The sequence below is a fragment of the Schistocerca gregaria genome, chromosome 1 (assembly GCF_023897955.1).
Source record: "Schistocerca gregaria isolate iqSchGreg1 chromosome 1, iqSchGreg1.2, whole genome shotgun sequence".
NCBI classification, from domain to species: domain Eukaryota; kingdom Metazoa; phylum Arthropoda; class Insecta; order Orthoptera; family Acrididae; genus Schistocerca; species Schistocerca gregaria.
In genome coordinates this window covers 300,564,599-300,586,179 of record NC_064920.1, presented here as the reverse complement: position 1 = coordinate 300,586,179, position 21,581 = coordinate 300,564,599, and the positions used below count along the sequence as shown (strand labels likewise).

Below are 21,581 nucleotides of genomic sequence, written 5' to 3'. Positions count from 1 at the left end.
TCCCCTAGAACTGAGAACTACTTAAACCTAACTAACCTAAGGACGTCACACACATCCATGCCCGAGGCAGGATTCGAACTGTAGCAGTCGCGCGGTTCCGGACTGAAGCGCCTAGAAAGCACAGCCACACCGCCCGGCCTCTCATTTGTACCGGGTCATTATAATTGAACTTTCAAACCGCTGTAGAAACACCACTGGTCAGGATGACTTCAAATTTCAACGGAATATTATTGCAGAAGGGAAGAAACGTGCGGTAGAAGAAAAATATAGTTACAAAATGTAGCAACAGATGGCGCTGTAAACATCATAATTTAATAGTGGTCCACTACAAAGACAAACGAATTAGCCATCGATGCTTTAGGTTACGTTTGACGTTAAACAAACTGTACTACTCAGTGTGCACGCGTGTACAGCTGTCATACTGTTAGTTACGTAAGCCCATCCATCACAGCAAGGTCTCGAGGCCAAAAATTGCATAAAGCATCATTCACATCGGTTTTTAATTGTCCTGAGGCCAAACACCGCATAAAAAGCATCCATCAAAATGAAATCGAATTATTAATTTCCGGTGACTGGCGCAAAACATGTTAAATATGTTGTCCGCAGTTTCCTGCAACAAGTTGAAACCGAGAAACAGCATGTTCCACAATAGATCGAACTGTTTCCGGGGTCACATTCAGAACTTTTTGCACAATGCCTGCCTTCAATGCAGCTAAGTTTGCAATCGGAACACTGAGCACACTTCCAAATAGCCCTACAACCAGAAGTCACACGGATTAAGATCAGGTGATCGGGAGGGCCAGGCTGTAGGGAAATGGCGGCTGATAATTCTAGCAGTTCCGAAATGGCGCTTCAGCAGTTGCTTAACTGGATTTGCAGTGTGCGGAGGTGCGCCATCTTGCATAAAAATGATCCGATACACACAGCCACGCTGTTTGGAGAGCTGATATGGCGTGGTTGCACAAAAGGCATTCATAGCGCTTACCAGTGACGGTAGAAGTAACAGGACCGGAAGCACCAGTCTCTTCGAAAAAATATGGCCCTGTGATAAATGATGCCGTAAATCTGCACCACAGTGACCTTTTCAGGATGAAGTGATACTGGTTATTTTCGAGTGGATATTCCGTTGCTCATATTCGACATATCCTTTTAGATGGAAGTGGGCTTCATCTGTCCACAAAATCTTCCACGGCCAATCATTGTCCACTTCCATGCGAGCAAGAAATACTAAAGCAAGGTCTCTCTTGCTGGCAGGTCAGCAGGAAGCAACTGGTGCACATGGGTAATTTTGAATGAATAGGAAAAAGCAGGATGTTTCGTAGGATTTTCGCATCGCGCTCTCGGGTATGTCCAATGTTAGGGAAATTCTCCGTGCACTACACGTTTGTACACCACCACTGGTCTCCTCCTGCATTGCTGTGGCCACTGCTTCCACTGACGTCGAATCAATTCGTTTCCTCCCTCTAACAGGTTGCACACCAAAAACACCCGTGTTTCTGAATTTCCGAATCATTTTCTCCAGACACTCGGCAGTCATCGGACCAACGCCTTTTATTCAGACCGTTCAGAGTGCGGAACTTCTGCAGAGCGACTTATGCACAATCATCATTCTTGTAATACAGCTTTATACGTAGAGCGCGATCCTGCAATGAGACAGTCACGGCGAAAGGAGGAAAAGCCATGTACCCAGCAAGTTATACCGACTTCAGTGGGTCGTGCCCATGACAGGTGTTTTCATTTAGATATTGATCAAATTTCACACTATTTTTCTTTTTCTGCCATACGGTTTCCCTCTTCTCCGATAATATTTCGTTGCAATTTGACGTCAATCTGACCAGTGGTGTTATTTCCACAGCGTTTTGAAAGTTTAATTATAATCACCCTGTGTAATTGTCCGTGGAAGATTGCTGCACTATTGTTTTCCTGTATATACTGACATAACGGTGCCCTTACTCGTCTACTAATAATGTCAGATGAATAAATTAAAAAAAATTATTTCAAATTATTTTCGGTGAAATTCCTGTAGTGTATCTTGATTCATAATTAATTGCAAGCACCAGTTTTCAGAAAAGTGTTCCGCTATGCATGGTTTGGCGCGAAATGCTCACCAATGTTAAAGATGTTTCTTTCCCTAGTGAGACTCGTGCGAAGAAATGTCACGATGGCAAACTTGCTTTCACGCGATGCTTGTGGTGTTCGGAAAATCTGTGTTTCGAGCGTTTCTATGACCAGTATCATCCACGGAAATGCACCAGATCTCCCTGAAGAATAAACATATGAATAAACTGTAAGAATTAACATAAGAAATCATGCAAGGATCAAATAGCAGAGTAAAGGAATTTCAAAAGATTGTAGCTCCCCCCCCCCCCCCCCAACATACAGATATATTGTACAGTAAATGTCTGACACTTACTGTGAAATGCAGCTGTAATTTTACAATTAATACAACGCTCTTGTATCACCTAGTTTGATAAGAAACATTTATGTAATAACCTTCTACGGACATGGGTACGTAGATGAAAACAATAAAAATAAAATAAAATAAATGAAAATCGGTTTTCCAACACTGGTCACTAAATTAAGAATCCACGATGCTGATCGCTGACCTACCCTTTCGCCCGAAGATATCCCGCTGTATCTGTGGATAAGCCCAGAAACGAATAAGCGTATTTTGGCTCCTCTTCCAATGAATGAACTTCCTGGGCAGTCGGGTGAAGGCACTTGTGTTCTCGTAAATGGGGGCGCAGTACTGTCTGCCCCAAGGAAGCGTAATATGACCGCCAGTGCTTTCATTTCTCGTAAACGATTTGAGACAGAGGATGACCAACACTACAGGATGCTGAGTTTGTGTTGTGTGCAGAAAATTATTCTCGTTGGACGATAGTAACGTATAGCAGAAACACAAAATTTTGATGCAGAGTAAATAATGGCATCTCTTAGAGAGGCACCTAGATGAGAACAGGTACATTATCTGATTAAAAGCAGCCGAACACCTGTTAGTGGACATTAATGTGGAGTGTGTCCACCTTTCACCTTTATGGCGGCTTTAACTCTGCTGGCGACACGTTTAGTGAGTTAGTTGAATGTCTGTGGAGGAATGGTAGTCCATTTTTCCTCAAGAGCCGAAAGCAGCGAAGGTTGGATGCTGTGGTCTAAAGTGAAGTCGACATTCGTACTCATCCCAAAGGTGACCCACTGGGTTCTGGTCGGGACTCTTCCCAAGCCAGTCTATTTAATGAATGTTACATTCCACAAAGCATTGCTTGTTGGTTTATGAACGGGTGCATTGACATGCTGATACGAACAATGATCCTCTTAGAACTGTTCATCTCCTGTATGCAGAACACAATGCTAGAAACTGGTCGTATTTTTACATATTTAGTGTTTCCTTAAGCTCAATAAGGCTCCATAAGCTAAAAACGAAAACACGCCCATACAATAACACTCCAATCTGCAAACATCACTATTGGCGTTATACCGTATGGCAGGTAATTTTCTGAAGGCTTTTGCCAATCTCTAACGCTTCTATCACATTGCCACAAGGTACAGCCTGATTTATCACTGTCAATCGTTTCCAGCGTTGCACTGTCCAGTCTCCCTGGTCTTGATTTAGCTGTGATTGTTCCGTGGCGCTTCCATTTCACAATCGTATCACCAACAGTCAATGTGGGTGCTTTAAAAGGGTTGCAATGCCGCTAATGGAACTTTCAACGGGGTGACATCAAATAACTATTCCACGTTACAATTCTCTGAACTCTCCTCGCCTACCTATTCAGGTCTTTCTGCTTTTGTACTGACAACACTATACTCTCCGCCTCCTCTTATACTGGCGGGTCTGGCGCCCGTGATGTCTAGTGGCCAGTTCTACATTGATAAGATCAGTATTTTAATCCCACACTTTGAGAATAGGTAACTCTCGATCTCTAGCTCCTATGATGTGACAATTTTGTCACCACTGAGTAACATTTGTTAAAGCAGTAATAGAAATTGCATTTATTTATTTGTGATAGTTAAATCGTTAAAACTATTTGTCTACGACAAGTATTTTGACTGTACATTTAGCTTTCGATACTGTTAATTAGGGCATCAGGCGCGTAATGTTACTCATTGTTTCATACGTCTTTCAACATCCATATAAACACTCAGAAGAGAGAAGAGGTCCACGAAAGAAGTACGCTAGTGAGACCGAAATCTTACGTACATATACAAATGATTAAAGCTTCGGAAACACTGAGTGATTTATTCAAGAGAAAGAACTTCATGAACTGAGAAAGTCAATAACGCAGTGGTCCACCTCTGGCCCCTATGCAAACTGTTATTCGGCTTGACATGGACTGATAGAGCAACTGGAGGTCTTCCTGAGTAATAACATGCCAAACCCTGTGCAATTGGCGCGTTAGATCGTTATAATCGACAGATGATTTGAGGCCGTGCCGATAATGCTCTGAACATCTAACAATACCACCACTTGCAAAGTAAGTTAGAAATCGGATTAATAATGTAGCTCACGCAGCGTATGTTCGCTTTATAGGGCAAAAACAAAGTTATTGGCTGTGGCTGGTATCGTCAGAATAGAAATAATGAAGTCACTGTAAAAAAGTCATTAATTTTGGCACTTTTTTGAATGGATTCCCAAGCAGATTTCGTCGAAGTTGTTATGGCTCGTCTTGTTGATTCTAGGGTGACTCCAGTTTGACTGCTAGAAGGTTCAGATCCGTATTTTAGCACCGGAAAATGTCTGACACGCAATGGACTAAGGTTTAAACCTGATTTCAAATTATTTCTCCTGGACTCCTCCTACTCCACTGGCGAATTTGTACGTAATAACCTGGTAATCAGTAGAAAAAGTTTTGTTTTCAAATTCAGTTGCATGAGTAGGAATAAAATGATAATGTTTGTTAATGTGAACACTAATCGTGCATATATACTATGGAAACTGACTCGTTCCATATAATTTCGATAAAAAAGTCGTTCAAATGATCTATGGAATATTTAACTAACTGCGGCACAACTTGACTGAAGTATGGGATCGGTTGGTAGGACACACTCTGAGGCATGTTAAAATCTTCAGTTTGTGAATGGGCGAAGTGTGGGACAGGCTCTAATACAGGAAGCGGGTTCAGCAGAATAGTGTGGGCTGGAAAACTGCATCAAACCAGTTTTCGGACCAGAGACAACAACTTCTGTGGAAAGGACATTACTAGGTATACTTGTTTTAGGAGACGCTCTATATCCTTGAGGATCTTCTCGTAATCTACATGACATCTACATGACTACTCTGCAATTCACATTTAAGTGCTTGGCAGAGGGTTCATCGAACCACAATCATACGAAAAACGTCTATGCTGTAATGACTTCCATCCCAACTCGTGTATCATATCTGCCACACTCTCCCCCCTATAACGTGATAATACAAAACGAGCTGCCCTTTTTTGCACCCTTTCGATGTCCTCCGTCAATCCCACCTAGTAAGGATCCCACACCGCGCAGCAATATTCTAGCATAGGACGAACGAGTGTAGTGTAAGCTGTCTCTTTAGTGGACTTGTTGCATCTTCTAAGTGTCCTGCCAATGAAACGCAACCTTTGGCTCGCCTTCCCGACAATATTATCTATGTGGTCCTTCCAACTGAAGTTGTTCGTAATTTTAACACCCAGGTACTTAGTTGAATTGACAGCCTTGAGAATTGTACTATTTATCGAGTAATCGAATTCCAACGGATTTCTTTTGGAATCATGTGGATAATCTCACACTTTTCGTTATTTAGCGTCAACTGCCACCTGACACACCATACAGCAATCTTTTCTAAATCGCTTTGCAACTGATACTGGTCTTCGGATGACCTTTCTAGACGGTAAATTACAACATCATCTGCGAACAATCTGAGAACTGCTCAGATTGTCACCCGGGTCATTTATATAGATCAGGAACAGCAGAGGTCCCAGGACGCTTCCCTGGGGAACACCTGATATCACTTCAGTTTTACTAGATGATTTGCCGTCTATTACTACGAACTGCGACCTTCCTGACAGGAAATCACGAATCCAGTCGCACAACTGAGACGATACCCCATAGCTCCGCAGCTTGATTAGAAGTCGCTTGTGAGGAACGGTGTCAAAAGCTTTCCGGAAATTCAGAAATACGGAATCAACCTGAGATCCCCTGTCGATAGCGGCCATTACTTCGTGCGAATAAAGAGCTAGCTGCGTTGCACAAGAGCGATGTTTTCTGAAGGCATGCTGATTACTAGTCAATAGATCGTTCCCTTCGAGGTGATTCATAATGTTTGAATACAGTATATGCTCCAAAACACTACTGCAAACCGACGTCAATGATATAGGTCTGTAGTTAAATGGATTACTCCTACTACCCTTCTTGAACACTGGTGCGACCTGCGCAATTTTCCAATCTGTAGGTACAGATCTATCGGTGAGCGAGCGGTTGTATATGAGTGCTAAGTAGGGAGCTATAGTATCAGCGTAATCTGAAAGGAACCTAATCGGTATACAATCTGGACCTGAAGACTTGCCCGTATCAAGTGATTTGAGTTGCTTCGCAACCCCTAAGGTATCTACTTCTAAGAAACTCATGCTAGCAGCTGTTCGTGTTTCAAATTCTGGAATATTCCATTCGTCTTCCCTGGTGAAGGAATTTCGGAAAACTGCGTTCAATAACTCCGCTTTAGCGGCACAGTCGTCGGTAACAACAGTACCATCGGCACTGCGCAGCGAAGGTATTGACTGCGTCTTGCCGCTTGTGTACTTTACATACGACCAGAATTTCTTCGGATTTTCTACCAAATTTCGAGACAATGTTTCGTTGTGGAACCTATTAAAGGCGTCTCGCATCGAAGTACGTGCCAAATTTCGCGCGTCTGTAAATTTTAGCCCATCTTCGGGATTTCGCGTTCTTCTGAACTTCGCATGCTTTTTCCGTTGCCTGTGCAACAGCGTTCGTACCTTTTTTGTGTACCACGGGGGATCCGTTCCATCTCTTACCAATTTGAGGTATGAATATCTCAATTGCTGTTGCTACTATATCTTTGAATTTGAGCCACATCTCGTCTACATTCGCATAGTCAGTTCGGAAGGAATGGAAATTGTCTTTTAGGAAGGCTTCTAGTGACACTTTATCCGCTTTTTTAAATAAAATTATTTTGCGTTTGTTTCTGATGGATTTGGAAGAAATGGTATTGAGCCTAGCTACAACGACCTTGTGATCACTAATCCCTGTATCAGTCATGATGCTCTCTATCAGCTCTGGATTGTTTGTGGCCAAGAGGTCAAGTGTGTTTTCGCAACCATTTGCATTTCACGTGGGTTCGTGGACTAACTGCTCGAAATAATTTTTGGAGAAAGCATTTAGGACAATCTCGGAAGACGTTTACTGCCTACCACCGGATTTGAACAAGTATTTTTGCCAACATACCGAGGGTAGGTTGAAGTCCCCACCAACTATAACCGTATGAGTGGGGTATTTATTTGTTACGAGACTCAAACTTTCTCTGAACTGTTCCGCAACTGTATCATCGGAGTCTGGGGGTCGGTAGAAGGAGCCAATTATTAACTTAATTCGGCTGTTAAGTATAACCTCCACCCATACCCCGGATTTGAACAAGTATTTTTGCCAACATACCGAGGGTAGGTTGAAGTCCCCACCAACTATAACCGTATGAGTGGGGTATTTATTTGTTACGAGACTCAAACTTTCTCTGAACTGTTCCGCAACTGTATCATCGGAGTCTGGGGGTCGGTAGAAGGAGCCAATTATTAACTTAATTCGGCTGTTAAGTATAACCTCCACCCATACCAATTAGCACGGAGTATCTACTTCGACTTCACTACAAGATAAACCACTACTGACAGACACAAACACTCCACCACCAATTCTGCCTAATCTATCTTTCCTGAACACCGTCTGAGACTTCGTAAAAATTTCTGCAGAACTTATTTCAGGCTTTAGCCAGCTTTCTGTACCTATAACGATATCAGCTTCTGTGCTTTCTATTAGCGCTTGAAGCTCAGGGACTTTTCCAGCGCAACTACAACAATTTACAACTATATTTCCGACTGTTCCTTGATCCAAGCACGTCCTGTAATTGCCAAGCTCCCTTTGACATTGCAGCCCATCCCGCACTTTCCCGAGGCCTTCTAACCTAAAAAAACGCCCAGTCCACGCCACACAGCCTCCGCTACCCGTGTAGCCGCCAGCTGAGTGTAGTGAACTCCTGACCTATTCAGCGGAACCCGAAACCCCACCACCCTATGGCGCAAGTCAAGGAATCTGCAGCCAATACGGTCGCAAAACCGTCTGAGCCTCTGATTCAGACCCTCCACCCGGCTCTGCACCAAAGGTCCGCAGTCGGTTCTGCCAACGATGCTGCAGATGGTGAGCTCTGCCTTCATCTCGTAAGCAAGACCGGCAGCCTTCACCAAATCAGATAGCCGCTGGAATCCAGAGAGAATTTCCTCAGATCAAAAGCGACACACGTCATTAGTGCCGACATGTGCCACCACCTGCAGCTGGCTGCACCCTGTGCTCTTCATGGCATCCGGAAGGACCCTTTCCACATCAGGAATGACTCCTCCCGGAATGCACACGGAGTGCACACTGCATTTCTTCCCCTCCTTAGCCGCCGTATCCCTAAGGGGCCCCATTACGCGCCTAACATTGGAGCTCCCAACTGCCAGTAAGCCCACCCTCTGCGACTGCCCGGACCTTGAAGGCTGAGAATGATCCTCTGAAACAGGGCAGGCAGCTGCATCTGGCTCAGCCAGGGACAGTGCCTGAAACCGGTTTGTCAGACGCACCGGGGAGGCTTTCTGATCAGCCTCCGGGGACGCCTTTCGCTGCCTGCCACGCCTTGGAACGACCTCCCAATCAACCACAGGCGAGGGCTCAGCCCCACTGCGGGCAGCAACCGGGGCAACCACAGCGGCAGACCGATCTGGGGACAGACGGGACGAGGTTGACATCCCCGTGATACCCAAGTCCGGCTCCCCACAGTGGTGCCCATTGGCAACAGCCTCAAGCTGCGCGACCGAAGTCAGCGTCGATTGCAGCTGTGAGCGAAGGGATGCCAAGTCAGCCCTCATCCGAACACAGCAATCGCAGTCCCTGTCCATTCTAATCGATGTTGAACAACAGTTACTGAAACACGAGTCCGTGCCTAGATAACGCAAGCGAAACACGCAAAGAATGTATCAACTAACCTGTACAAATGCCTAACGACTGCGCTACAATCTGCTGAATTTACGATTACAGTAACTAAAACTCGAAATTGCACCTTATATACGAAACTCTCACGCAATTTAAATAAGAATCTACCAAGTAAACACTAAAGCGCGATGCTATAACTGTCAAATACTATAATACGCCCGAAATATATGAATTAAACAATGCAAGTGCCCAAAAACACGCAAAGAAATTAATTAAACTATCTAACAAATAAGTAAGCTAGGGTTATACGACTTGCTGCTGCAGCTGCTTATCCAACGGCGGCAGGGAGCACAATGGCTGTGACCAACCGACACTGGCTGTTCAAAACAAAAACAGAAGACAGACGACTACGCAAATTTACACTATTCAGGTACTAAGGCGCGATGCTACAACCCTCAAATACTATAATACGCCCGAAATATACGAATTAAACAATGCAAGTACCCAAAAACACGCAAAGAAATTAATTAAACTATCGAACAAATAAGTAAGCTAGGGTTATACGACTTGCTGCTGCAGCTGCTTATCCAACGGCGGCAGGGAGCACAATGAAACTATGGATGAAAAAGTATATGTAATCTACGCTGAATCTCAGCGCTCAGTCACGTGATGAATGGGGAACGTGGCATTTGTTAGGAAAGGCTGCGCTGCCAGGCACGCCGCTACGATCCGTGCCATCAGTAGCAGTGTAACGGCGCGGGACACTGTCTTCGCAGCGGGGACTTCACCCGGAGCGGGGGCTGTCTGACCTCAGCGGGAAACACGCCGGCGTCAGCGGCCGCTGGTTACAAGGACGGCGCGAGGCCCCTGACCGCTCCGCCGTTAAGGCCGCATCGGCTCCAATAGCTACAGGCGCTAATGGCACGGGCAGTGACGTACCGTCGCCCTCCGTCGACGGAACGTTAGGCACGTAACGTTGTGAAGCGACCAGCTACACGAGGACTGAGCTACCGTGAATAAATCACGCTTTTGACAATGTCTTCGTGAGTATATCTGATCAAAAAGATCCGGACACCTATTAGTGGACATTGTGGGATGCATCCACCCCTCACCGTTTTCACTGTTTGAACTCTCATGGGGCAAGTTCAGTAAAGTCTGTGAATGTTTGTGGAGGAACGGCAACCCCCCCTTCCCCAAGAGCCGAAACCACACAAGTGTAGTGACATTGCACGCTGGGGTCTCGACTGAAGTCCACGTTCTAACTCGTCCCAGAATTGTTCCACTGGGTTCGAGTAGGGACTCTTTGGGTAGGCCAGTCCATTTCAGGAATGTTAACTTCAACGAAGCATTGCCTCGCAGCTGCTACTTTGACACAGTGCTTTGCCACACTGACACAGTCATCATCTGCAAACTGCTCCTCTACTCTACGCTGTGCATAATGTTGCAAAATTTATTCATATCCTTCCGCATTTAGCGATTTCGCAAGCACAATAAGGGAACCACGCAGCAGTCTATACTTTAACTCCACCTCCTCCGTTGCGCTGTTGGCCTTTTTGGCAGGTGACGTTCTCCAGGCATTCACCAAACCCTAACGCTTCCATTGGATTACCAACGGATATTTCGTCATTCATCGCTTGAAATGACTCGTTTATTCATCCACTGTCAAGTGCCGTCGCACTCCACACCACCTCGCTGAATACAGAAATATGTGGCTTAAGAGGAGCTACTCGGCCACTGTACCTCGTTCATTATAGTCCTCTGCTCGTAGTCTCGCGGTCGCGTTCTCGCTTCCCGAGCACGGGGTCCCAGCTTCGATTCCTAGCGGGGTCAGGGATTTTCACCTGCCTCGAGATGACTGGGTGTTTGTGTTGCCCTTATCATTTCATCAAGATTCATGAAAGTGGCGAGATTGGACTGAGGAAAGTTTGGGAATTTGTACGGGCTCTGATAAGCGCGCAGTTGAGCGCCCCACAAACCAAACCTCATCATCATTCATTTTAACTCCCATTCATTGCGCTAGCTACGCTGTGGGTAGCGCTTTGGAACTCGCAAGTGATTCCTTCAGCTCATTTCATGCAACTTTTGTACCACCCCCTGCAACCCTTCAACGCCCATTGGATCCTCCTGTCCGTCAGTTCGACGTCTCCCTGGTTTGGGTTTACACCTGGTTCTCCCTTTGCATTTACACTTCACAATCACGTCACCAACAGTCAACTTGGGTAGCTTTAGGGTTGAAGTGTCCCTACTGGATTTGTTACTCAGGTGACACTCAATGACCAGTCCACGTTCGAAGCCGCCGAGCTCTCTTTCTGCTCCTCTGACAACACAGTGCTCCCCCGCTACCTTTTCTAGTGCCGGGGCCGTCTCTCGTGACACCTAGTGCTCAGTTCATCATAATAAGTGTGTCTGGATCTCCGCATGCTTCCGTTCAGGGAGTGAATAAGAGATCGCAGTTGTTTTCTTTCGGCCAAATGATGTCACCTAAAGTGTAACTGTATAGTCGTTATCTCAAATTCGTTAGAGCCAATAGGTTGCTTTCCGTTCAATATTAGTTTTTAGACAGAGGCTCAATCATATCCCAATAGATTTGAAAACTCAATACTGGCTGTTGTAGTCTTACCCTCCTATACATTAATATTAAATTTTTCGTAGTGTCTTGATTAGTTTCAAAAGCTTCGAGAGGCGTAAGATGTACAAAAGAAAAACTTTTTACCTACCTTCATTTTCTCTTCTTGTTGTTGGCTCAAGTTATTGCATCTAGGGCTACATTCTTGCGGCTGAAATTCTGATATAGTGGCTTTCAGATGCCTAAATAACTGAGACTTTCCTTTATTACTCTAGAATTTTATTCTTTGTCACATTATTAAATATCACACCGTCTTTAAAATTTTCACTTAATATTCCAAATTACATTGTTAGTGTCGATCATAAAAAATACGCATGTCTCCATCAGAGCCATACCCACTACTCCCTACATTCTGGGTTACTCAGAATATTCCAAAGAGTTTACAAGACGAAAGAGTTTACACACTTTCTTGACAAAAGAAGAATCTTCAAGTTATATCATTATTTTATAAATGCGTCCAGAAATAAATTTAATAATTCGTGTTGGACTCTGTAGCTAATAATATGAATTTTAAGTATGCCAGAAATTTCGTAATTTCAAGTATTTCCAAAATAATAATTTCAACAAAAAGAATGAACTACACACGAGAGCTCCGTTGATAGGTAAGTGTCCTGTTGGCTCGTACAGATTTGAGGTAACCTATCTGCTACCCTATAGTTACGTATGAATATTTGTGCCAGATGGGGATTCGAATCCGGATTTCCCGCTTATCGTGAGCGATCGCATTAACCTTTCGTACAGCTATGGATCGGCAACAGTGAGAGTTCTTTCAGACATGAAAGTAGCGACCTGAGACTTTTTGCAGATGACACAACTATGTATAATAGACTATCTTATAAAACCTGCACAAATCTTAGTCGAGACCTTAATAAAGTTTCAAAGGGATGTAAAAAGCGTGGCATCTTACTTCAAATGTTCAAAAATATAAAACTATGCACTTCACAAAACTAAAAAACTTCGTATCCTAAGACTTCAATATCCCTTAGCCACATTTGGAATTGGATAACACTTTATAGGGATATGAAGTGGAACGATCACATAGGCTCAGTCGTGGGTAAGGCAGATGGCACATTTTGGTTTTTTGGTACAATACTATTGAAATGGAATCTGCCTACAAAGGAGATCTTCGTTCAAATGCGTGATAACCATCGTCGTATACTTAGACAGTGAGACACATCGTATGAGAAGCCTTTTTTTCTCTCGGCAGCGTTTGTTCATAGCCCCCCCCCCCGCCCCCCAACACACACACATACAATTTTCTCGACGTCGCATCAGAGCCGTATAAGACTTTGGACAGCAAAAATAGTTTTGTTATCCATCTCATTGTAGATCAGTGACTCTGCGATGAGGGGGCAGAATATGGTCGTAAGTCCTCGGCTCGAGTTCCAGTACTTTTGCATGGTTTCACCTGTAGCAATGTTTGTTAAAGTGAAAAATACAACGCTGCACCGTGGTTTGGAATCCCTGTTAACCTGTCGGTGACCCTACAAATGACTGGGTAAGCTAGTTCAAAGAGTGGGGGAGGCAACGGAATACCACATACAATACGACGACGCTTAGTAGAGCACTTACATTAGGTGTATTATTTGTTGTCTATATCCATACTGATGAGAGCCCAAGGATGTGTAACATGTCAGAAAATACGACTACAAATACGTACACCGATGAGGCAAAACATTATGACCACCTGTTTAATAGCGTGTGGTTCTACTTTTCAGACGCTTTGCATCGTGTCTACAAGTCCTTGAAAGGAGTCCAGAAGAATGTGGCACTAGATATCTACGCACATATCAAGCAATTCGCGTAGATTACGGGATGGTGGTTTACGGTAACGCAGCTGGCTCCCGATGTGTGTTCCAATGGACGTAGATCAGGCTCATTTGCGGGCCAAGACATCAATGGGAGTTCACTGTAATAGACCCTCAAAACACTGCATCAGATGCTGACCTTGCAACACGGACAGTTATCATGCTGAAAAATGTCATCGCCACAGGGAGTGTGTTTAAGCATGAAGCTATGCAGTCGGTCGGCAATATGTTCATGTAGTTCACTACTGTTATGATAGATTACCACCACAGATCCCGTGGAAGCTAAACTCATTGTACCGCCATAGCATAATTCTGCCCTTACCGGCCTGTATTTATGGCGCGGTGCATGTTTCGTACAGCGATTCGCCTGGATCACTGCCTCTGGCAACCAACGACCTGGTGAACAAGAAATGCGATTCATTCGACAGGCGACACGTTTCTATTGGTCCACAGTGGAAACTCAGTGATGATGTGGCCACTGCAATCATAACTGACGATGTCGTTTGGTCAACACAGGGACACGTAGAGGTCGCGTGATGTGGACCTCCATGTCCAAAAATGGCCTTTGAACGGTGTGGTTCGAAACGCTTGTGCCTTCACCAGCGTTATACTCTGTCATCAGACTGCCACAGATCGCTGCCTATCCTGGATTACACAGTGGAGGATCCTCCGACCCGTACGTTTTGTGATGAAACCATACGGCCTACTAGTGGTTTCACTGTCCTTCAACCACTTTCCATTGGTACTCACGCAATACCGCAGGCGTCCAGCTTCACCGTTTCAGAGATTCTCGTTACGAGTCGAAGCGCCACATCAATGTTCCCTTTGTCAGAAGCGCTTGCATCAATGGATTTCTGCATTTGCGGCCCGTGTCTTCGCTGTAATGATGCCCATTCGTCTCCCTTCTGCTTGTTTTTTCCCTTATTGGGTCACGTGCCCGCACCACCACCAGGAGGCATTCAACCTCGCAGTGTTCATAATGTTTTGGCTCGTCAGTGCGCTTACAAAGGAAAAAAGATAAGTTGTTGCACCTTCCGCAGATTCCAGGTGAAATATTCCTCGTGCATGTGGGCTACGTCAAGAAATCTTAACCATATTTCCATTTAAAAGGTAATAACAAACTTGCGAAGCATATCAATATAAATTTCACAAAGGCGCATGAGAGAAGTTTTTAGAGGAATGTCTGTTTCCAACACTTGAATTTTTTCAGCGCAGTAAAGTAAAAGTCCATTTTCTGTGATACATATGTGATATACCACGAGCTCTGCTGTACGCGGAAATGGAGTAGTTGCTCGGTGGCGTGCCGCGGGCCGCTATTTCAAATCCGATCAACACCAGATATTTATTTATTACTTGCCATACCTGGAAGGTTCTCGAAATTAGTTGTAATGATGCATATTCTCGAATGTTAATGTTTGCATGAATGGTAGCGCCTTCCTGCTGTACATCGTTGTCCGTGGTAAAACGTGCTTTCAGTGCGAACAAGGGAACCATACGAACTTCCCTTCACCGTTAGATTCATATTGACAGAGTGTGTAGGACACTACTAGGGCTTAAACATATAAAAACAGGAAGACACAACTCTCAACCGTCTTCGAAAAGATAGTTTCAAAATTGTAAGTGTGCTTATGTACTTTTGAGGACAGCTAGTACTCAGAGATCGCAGCCGAGCGAGTAAATGTTTTATAAGAGCAGGGTCTCTGATTCGAATCGCGATGACGGCAGTTTCTTTTTTAATTCTTACATACTTCTAACAACACATTTATTGTGACCGTGCAAATTATCAATATTTAATTATTCATTTATTATTTTCCTAATGTTCTTCTTGAAAGAAAGGGAATTGGAAATAAAAAAAGGATATACAAGAAAGTCCAATAAAATTCACTATAATAATTTCATTCATTTTTAACAATTATAATGTGACCTATGCAGCACTGCACGAATCTTTATGAGACTGATCGTAGAAACTTGTAGAATAGAAAGTATTGCGACATACGGCACATGTAATAAGACGAATTGTTGCATTCGCATGGTTTCTACATTGTTTCTATTATAAAACAGACTTAGTTTACATTCATTCATTCATTCTTACATAGCTCTCGGTCGTCACCAAATTTCAGGGCATACCACGCATATCACAGAATACAGGTGCAGACAGCTCACGAAAAATAGTACACTATCTGTACACTGAGCAAGCAGTAAAGGAAACCAAAGAAAAATTTGGAGTAGGAATTAAAGTCCACACCAGTGACATTGTAATTCTGTCAGAGACAGCGTAGGACTTGAACCGACAGTTGAACGGATTGGGCAGGGTTTTTGGAAGCAAGTAGAATCAAATCAGGCGATGCTGATGAAATTAGATAAGGTACCGAGACACAGAAAGCAGTAGATGAATTTTGTTATTTGGACAGCAAAGTAACCATCGATGGCCGAAGTAGAGCTTATATGAAACGTAGACTGGCAACAAGAAAAGTATTTCTGAAAAAGGATAAATTTGCTAACATCGAATATAGATTTAGGTGTCGGAAAATTTTTTCTGAACGTATTAGTATGTAGTGAGCCCTGTATGGAAGCGAAACGTTGACGATAGTGTTCGGACAAAAAAAAAAGAATAGAAACTTTTTAAACGTGGCGCTACCGAGAATGAAGAAGATTAAACGAGCAGATCACGTAGCTAATGAGCAGGTAGTGAATAGAAATGGGAGAAAAGAAATTTGTAGCATAAGCACAACTTGACCAAAAGAAGGTATCGGTTCATAGGACACATTCTGAGACATCGAGGGATCTCCAGTTTAGTACTTTAGGGAAGTGTGTGGGGGGTGGGGGATAAAAATCGTAGAGGGAGACAAATAGATGAATACAGCAAGCAGATTTAGATGCATGCTGGTTGCAGTAGTTAATCGGAGATAGAGGCTTGCACTGGATAGAGTACCATGAAGAGCTGTATCAGACCAGTTGAAACGTCCCCTTAGAAGAATTATACATGACTGTGCTTAAACTGAAACACAATATTTTTAGCGCAACGCAATCTGACTTTCAATAATCCCTACAAGAGAATGGCCCTGACTAAATTCACCTATACGTTCACATATCACTTACCTCACATAAATCTTCGTTACTCGAACTACTGCAATACAGCGAGCGCCACTACTGCCAGCTAAATAAGATTCAAACTACTGAAGGCACTAACTACTGATGGGCATAGGTAGCAAAAGAAAGATTTTGATAGAGAACAATGTATTTACCTTAATAGCGTTCAAAGGTCATAATATATATATCAGTCCATGATATCCAATATTACAAATTTACTCTTTCTGATGGACACACGTCCAGATCATCCGCTCTCAAAATTCTACCATCTTTCTCCCCACATCCAGCACTGGTGGCGGCTCACCTCCAACTGCGCAACGTTACGCGCTGGTAACAGCCAACTGCCCAACCCTACAATAGCAAATTCCAACAATGCTACCCAGCCACAGACTGCACACAGCGCAGCCAGTGATTTTCATACAGAGCGCTACCTGGCGGTGGCGTTACCAATATAAGAACCTCAACAGCCTACTTACACAGTATTTGGACTGTCGACGACGACGACGACAACGACAACCAGATTGTAAATTATAGCCTGCAGGCGCATTTTCATCTGTATGTGAAGGGCAATACTACTAACTGCTGCAGGTGTTTTGATACGGTTTTCGGTAATAGACAGACTGAACGGTGAGGAAGGTTTGTCTATGTACGTAATTTATTATGGCTACATCAGCTAAGTATACCGGCCATAGTTTCTTAGTTCTACCCGTGCGAAGCTGTGGTGAGAAGGCAGTAATATATCAGTCGATTCTACTAAGAAATTCGTCAGAGGATTAGGAGTTGGCCACCAATAAATAAATCCCTTAGATGCCTCTCAAACTTATGGCTGCACACTTTTATGAATTTATTTCTAGTATTAATTCCATGAACTGAACTGTTGGTATGTGGAAGAGATTATTATTTATGACAAATGCAATGGAGGACTAAATATATTTGGAAGCAGTAGTTAGTATTCGAAGTTTCCTGAAGACGCCTCTGCACGTCGTTTTGAATTCACAACACAGTTAAGCTCAACGAATATTCGCCCTGACGAGAGCTTCATTTCCTTACTCGTAAACCAATGTAATTGTGGGTGCAGATAGATGTATAAACACTAAGTCCCGGCAACTACAGACTGCGGGTAAGTGCAAGCGTTGAGTTGCCCTCATAGCTTGTACTGAGTGTGGGCGGCAGCGAATGACGCAGCAGTCTCCCCTGGTGCCACATGCACTCCAACGGCTACGTCACGGACACAGACGAGAGTGCGGCAGCGCGGCAGTCGGCGCTATTGCAAGCGCGGAAGTTCTTGGTAGACGCCGGAAAACGCCGTCTACTGCACTCCACCGCTGCGGTTTCCGACGGGCGTTCTGTATCCGGGAAGCGCATGGCAAGTGGTTAAGTGCAGCAGCCGGTAGGCAGCGACCGCAAAACCCATTTCCTCTCACAGACGATAGCGTCAACCGCGTGAGCGATTGACTGTGAGGGACGGGCGGAGATGCGACTATCTCCCACGTGCTCACATATTTGTTTTCGTAGGTGAGACGAGTCGTGGAAGACTTAACATAGTTGTCTTCAAGGATGACTCTACCTGTTTTGGTAGAGTAAGGACAAAATTGAGCATAAAGACCATTATATCTACAATCCGCTAGCCATCTTTCTGTAGGGAGAGTACTTAGTGTACTAGTTTCACGTCGTATTTGTCACTTACGGTTTACGGGAAGAAAGTATGCTGTCAAGTCTTCGTGTGAGCTCGAATCTTTCTAATTTTATCTTCGTGGTGTTTTCGCGAGATACACGTAGGAGAAAGCAATATGTTCGTTGATTTTTCTGTGAATGTGCATTCCTGCCTTACCAGTAGACCACACCGTGATCAAAGCCTAGTTTACACGACGACACTAGGTTGCAGGCAACTGCGCTACCGGCCACTGCGTATGCGCTCCTCCCGATTGCGCAACTCACCGGTGAAACTACACTTTCGGCGTGTTCCAACTTTGGCGACACTAGTTGCACGAGTTTTGGTGTTGTGTGTGTTCGCAGATTGTAGACAAACTGAAATATGAAGTGGGAACAGAGAATAATGTTCGGGTTTTGGCGGTCTACGCTTTGCATAGGTGTTTGTGGAAGTTCAGTGATGCTGATTACAAAAATAAGCAACATATTGGTGCTCCTGAGACCCTTCACGTGCGGTTAGAACACTTATAGTTTGACAATATATGAGCTGCAGGGCAAAATTTATTGAATTAGGAGCACATATACAACTGAATTACGAAAAATGCAAGCAAATGTAATTCTAGTTGTGGAAATGATCTCGTCTAAAAGACCAAAATCCCATCGTTCGAGCTGGCCAACTCTTTCTTTTATTTTAAGGGATATTGTTGACAGGAGGGAAGGCTACAGAAATCAAGAAGCTGCTTTCTTTATTAAATACAGGGTGATTCAAAAAGAATACCACAACTTTAAAAATGTGTATTTAATGAAAGAAACATAATATAACCTTCTGTTATACATCATTACAAAGAGTATTTAAAAAGGTTTTTTTCACTCAAAAACAAGTTCAGAGATGTTCAATATGGCCCCCTTCAGACACTCGAGCAATATCAACCCGATACTCCAACTCGTTCCACACTCTCTGTAGCATATCAGGTGTAACAGTTTGGATAGCTGCTGTTATTTCTCGTTTCAAATCATCAATGGTGGCTGGGAGAGGTGGCCGAAACACCATATCTTTAACATACCCCCATAAGAAAAAATCGCAGGGGGTAAGATCAGGGCCTCTTGGAGGCCAGTGATGAAGTGCTCTGTCACGGGCTGCCTGGCGGCCGATCCATCGCCTCGGGTAGTTGACGTTCAGGTAGTTACGGACAGATAAGTGCCAATGTGGTGGCGCTCCATCCTGCTGAAATATGAATTGTTGTGCTTCTTGTTCGAGCTGAGGGAACAGACAATTCTCTAACATCTCCAGATACTGTAGTCCAGTTACAGTAGCACCTTCGAAGAAAAAGGGACCAAAAATTTTATTGGCTGAAATGGCACAGAAAACATTCACCTTAGGCGAGTCACGTTCATACTGAGTTGTTTCCCGCGGATTCTCAGTGCCCCATATACAGACATTGTGACGGTTGACTTTCCCGTTAGCGTGGAAAGTTGCTTCATCACTAAACACAATCTTTGAAACGAAAGATTCATCTGTTTCCATTTGAGCAAGGATAAAATCACAGAAATAGATTCTTTTAATCTTATCAGCTGCAGACAGTGCTTGAACCAATTTCAGACGATAAGGTTTCATAACTAACCTTTTTCGTAGGACTCTCCATACAGTTGATTGTGGAATTTGCAGCTCTGTGCTAGCTCTGCGAGTCGATTTTCCTGGGCTGAGAACAAATGCTTGCTGGATGCGTGCTACATTTTCATCACTTCGGCCGTCCAGAACTTTTCCCTTTGCACAAACACCCATTCTCTGTAAACTGTTTATACCAACGTTTAATACACCACCCATCAGGAGGTTTAACACCATACTTCGTTCGAAATGCACGCTGAACAACTGTCGTCGATTCACTTCTGCCGTACTCAATAACACAAAAGCTTTCTGTTGAGCGGTCGCCATCTTAGCATCAACTGACGCTGACGCCTAGTCAACAGCGCCTCAACCGAACAAATGTACAACTAAATGAAACTTTATAGCTCCCTTAATTCGCCGACAGGTAGTGCTTAGCTCTGCCTTTTGTCGTTGCAGAGTTTTAAATTCCTAAAGTAGTGGTATTCTTTTTGAATCACCCTGTATTTATCTGTTTAAAACGTCGCAGCAGTGCTCCTCATTGACATGTTTGAATTTTGAAATATTGCCACCGAACAGATCTATCTTCAATAGAGTACTTTGCAAACCATTCTCTTCTTAATGCGGCCTGCTGCCAATAATCATTTCTGTTAATGTTAATAATTATTGGTGTCAATGAAAAAGCGCCATCAGCAACTAACACCGCATCTTATAGCATGCCGAGTGTTCTCGATTGTAATGTACGCAATGTTATATGTACTTTGTTCTGGCGGCAGTGGTTCATGCATTATAGTAAGTTTATTCCTCATCGCGTAATTAACTCTATTTAGAAGAAACTTGAACGGTTATGGTGGCAGTCTAAGATAGTTAAAAGAACTTCTTGAGCCTTCCATTATAAATTATTTTAGCAAGGATGCTGAGCAATCGAGCTGACGTCTTTTCTTCTCCAGTCAAGAATCAAAGTACGTTTCTTATTTTTTTTCTTTTGCAGCAATTCCATGCAACAAGCTTTAACTCCATCACAACTCATGCGACGTGCAGCTGCCAAAACTTACATTTCAGGCACGACTCAGGAACCTACAAAACGACGAAACTGAAGTGTATACCGGTTTCACCGTGTCTACGGCCAAATATGAAACCATTTGTGTGCAATTCATTCCATGCAACGAGTGGCGCAACCCAATGTCGTCGTGTAAACTAGGCTTAAAAACCCCTCTCTTGCAGCATCAGTTAAGAGTTAGCTGCGGTTCTCCGTGACGCTTTCGTGCTTGCTAATTAACCTGTGCTGCTGCTCTTCTTCAGATTTCTCTATTGATTCTGTCTGGAACGGATCCCAGACTGACGAACAATATTATAGTGTTCGTTGAACAAGTGTTTATCAAGTACCCTTTTGTTGGCTTGGCTCTCAATACTATGGGACTTAACATATCAGTCCCCTAGACTTAGAACTACTTAAACCTAACTAAGCTAAGGACATCTCACACATCCATGCCCGAGGCAGGATTCGAGCCTGCGACCGTAGCAGCAGCTCGGTTCCGGACTGAAGCGCCTAGAACCGCTCGGTCACAGGGGCAACATTTCATGAGGATTCTTCCAGTGAATCTGTCTGATATCAGACCTACCCGCGATTACTTTTATGTAATCG

The 21,581-nt window shown here is 43.8% G+C and overlaps 1 protein-coding gene across 1 annotated transcript in view; it reads left to right on the top strand.

Annotated features, from left to right (window-relative positions):
* Positions 1–21,581, top strand: part of LOC126342056 (peptidoglycan-recognition protein SA-like) — a 67,847-nt gene that overhangs the window by 34,330 nt on the left and 11,936 nt on the right. The window lies entirely within an intron of this gene.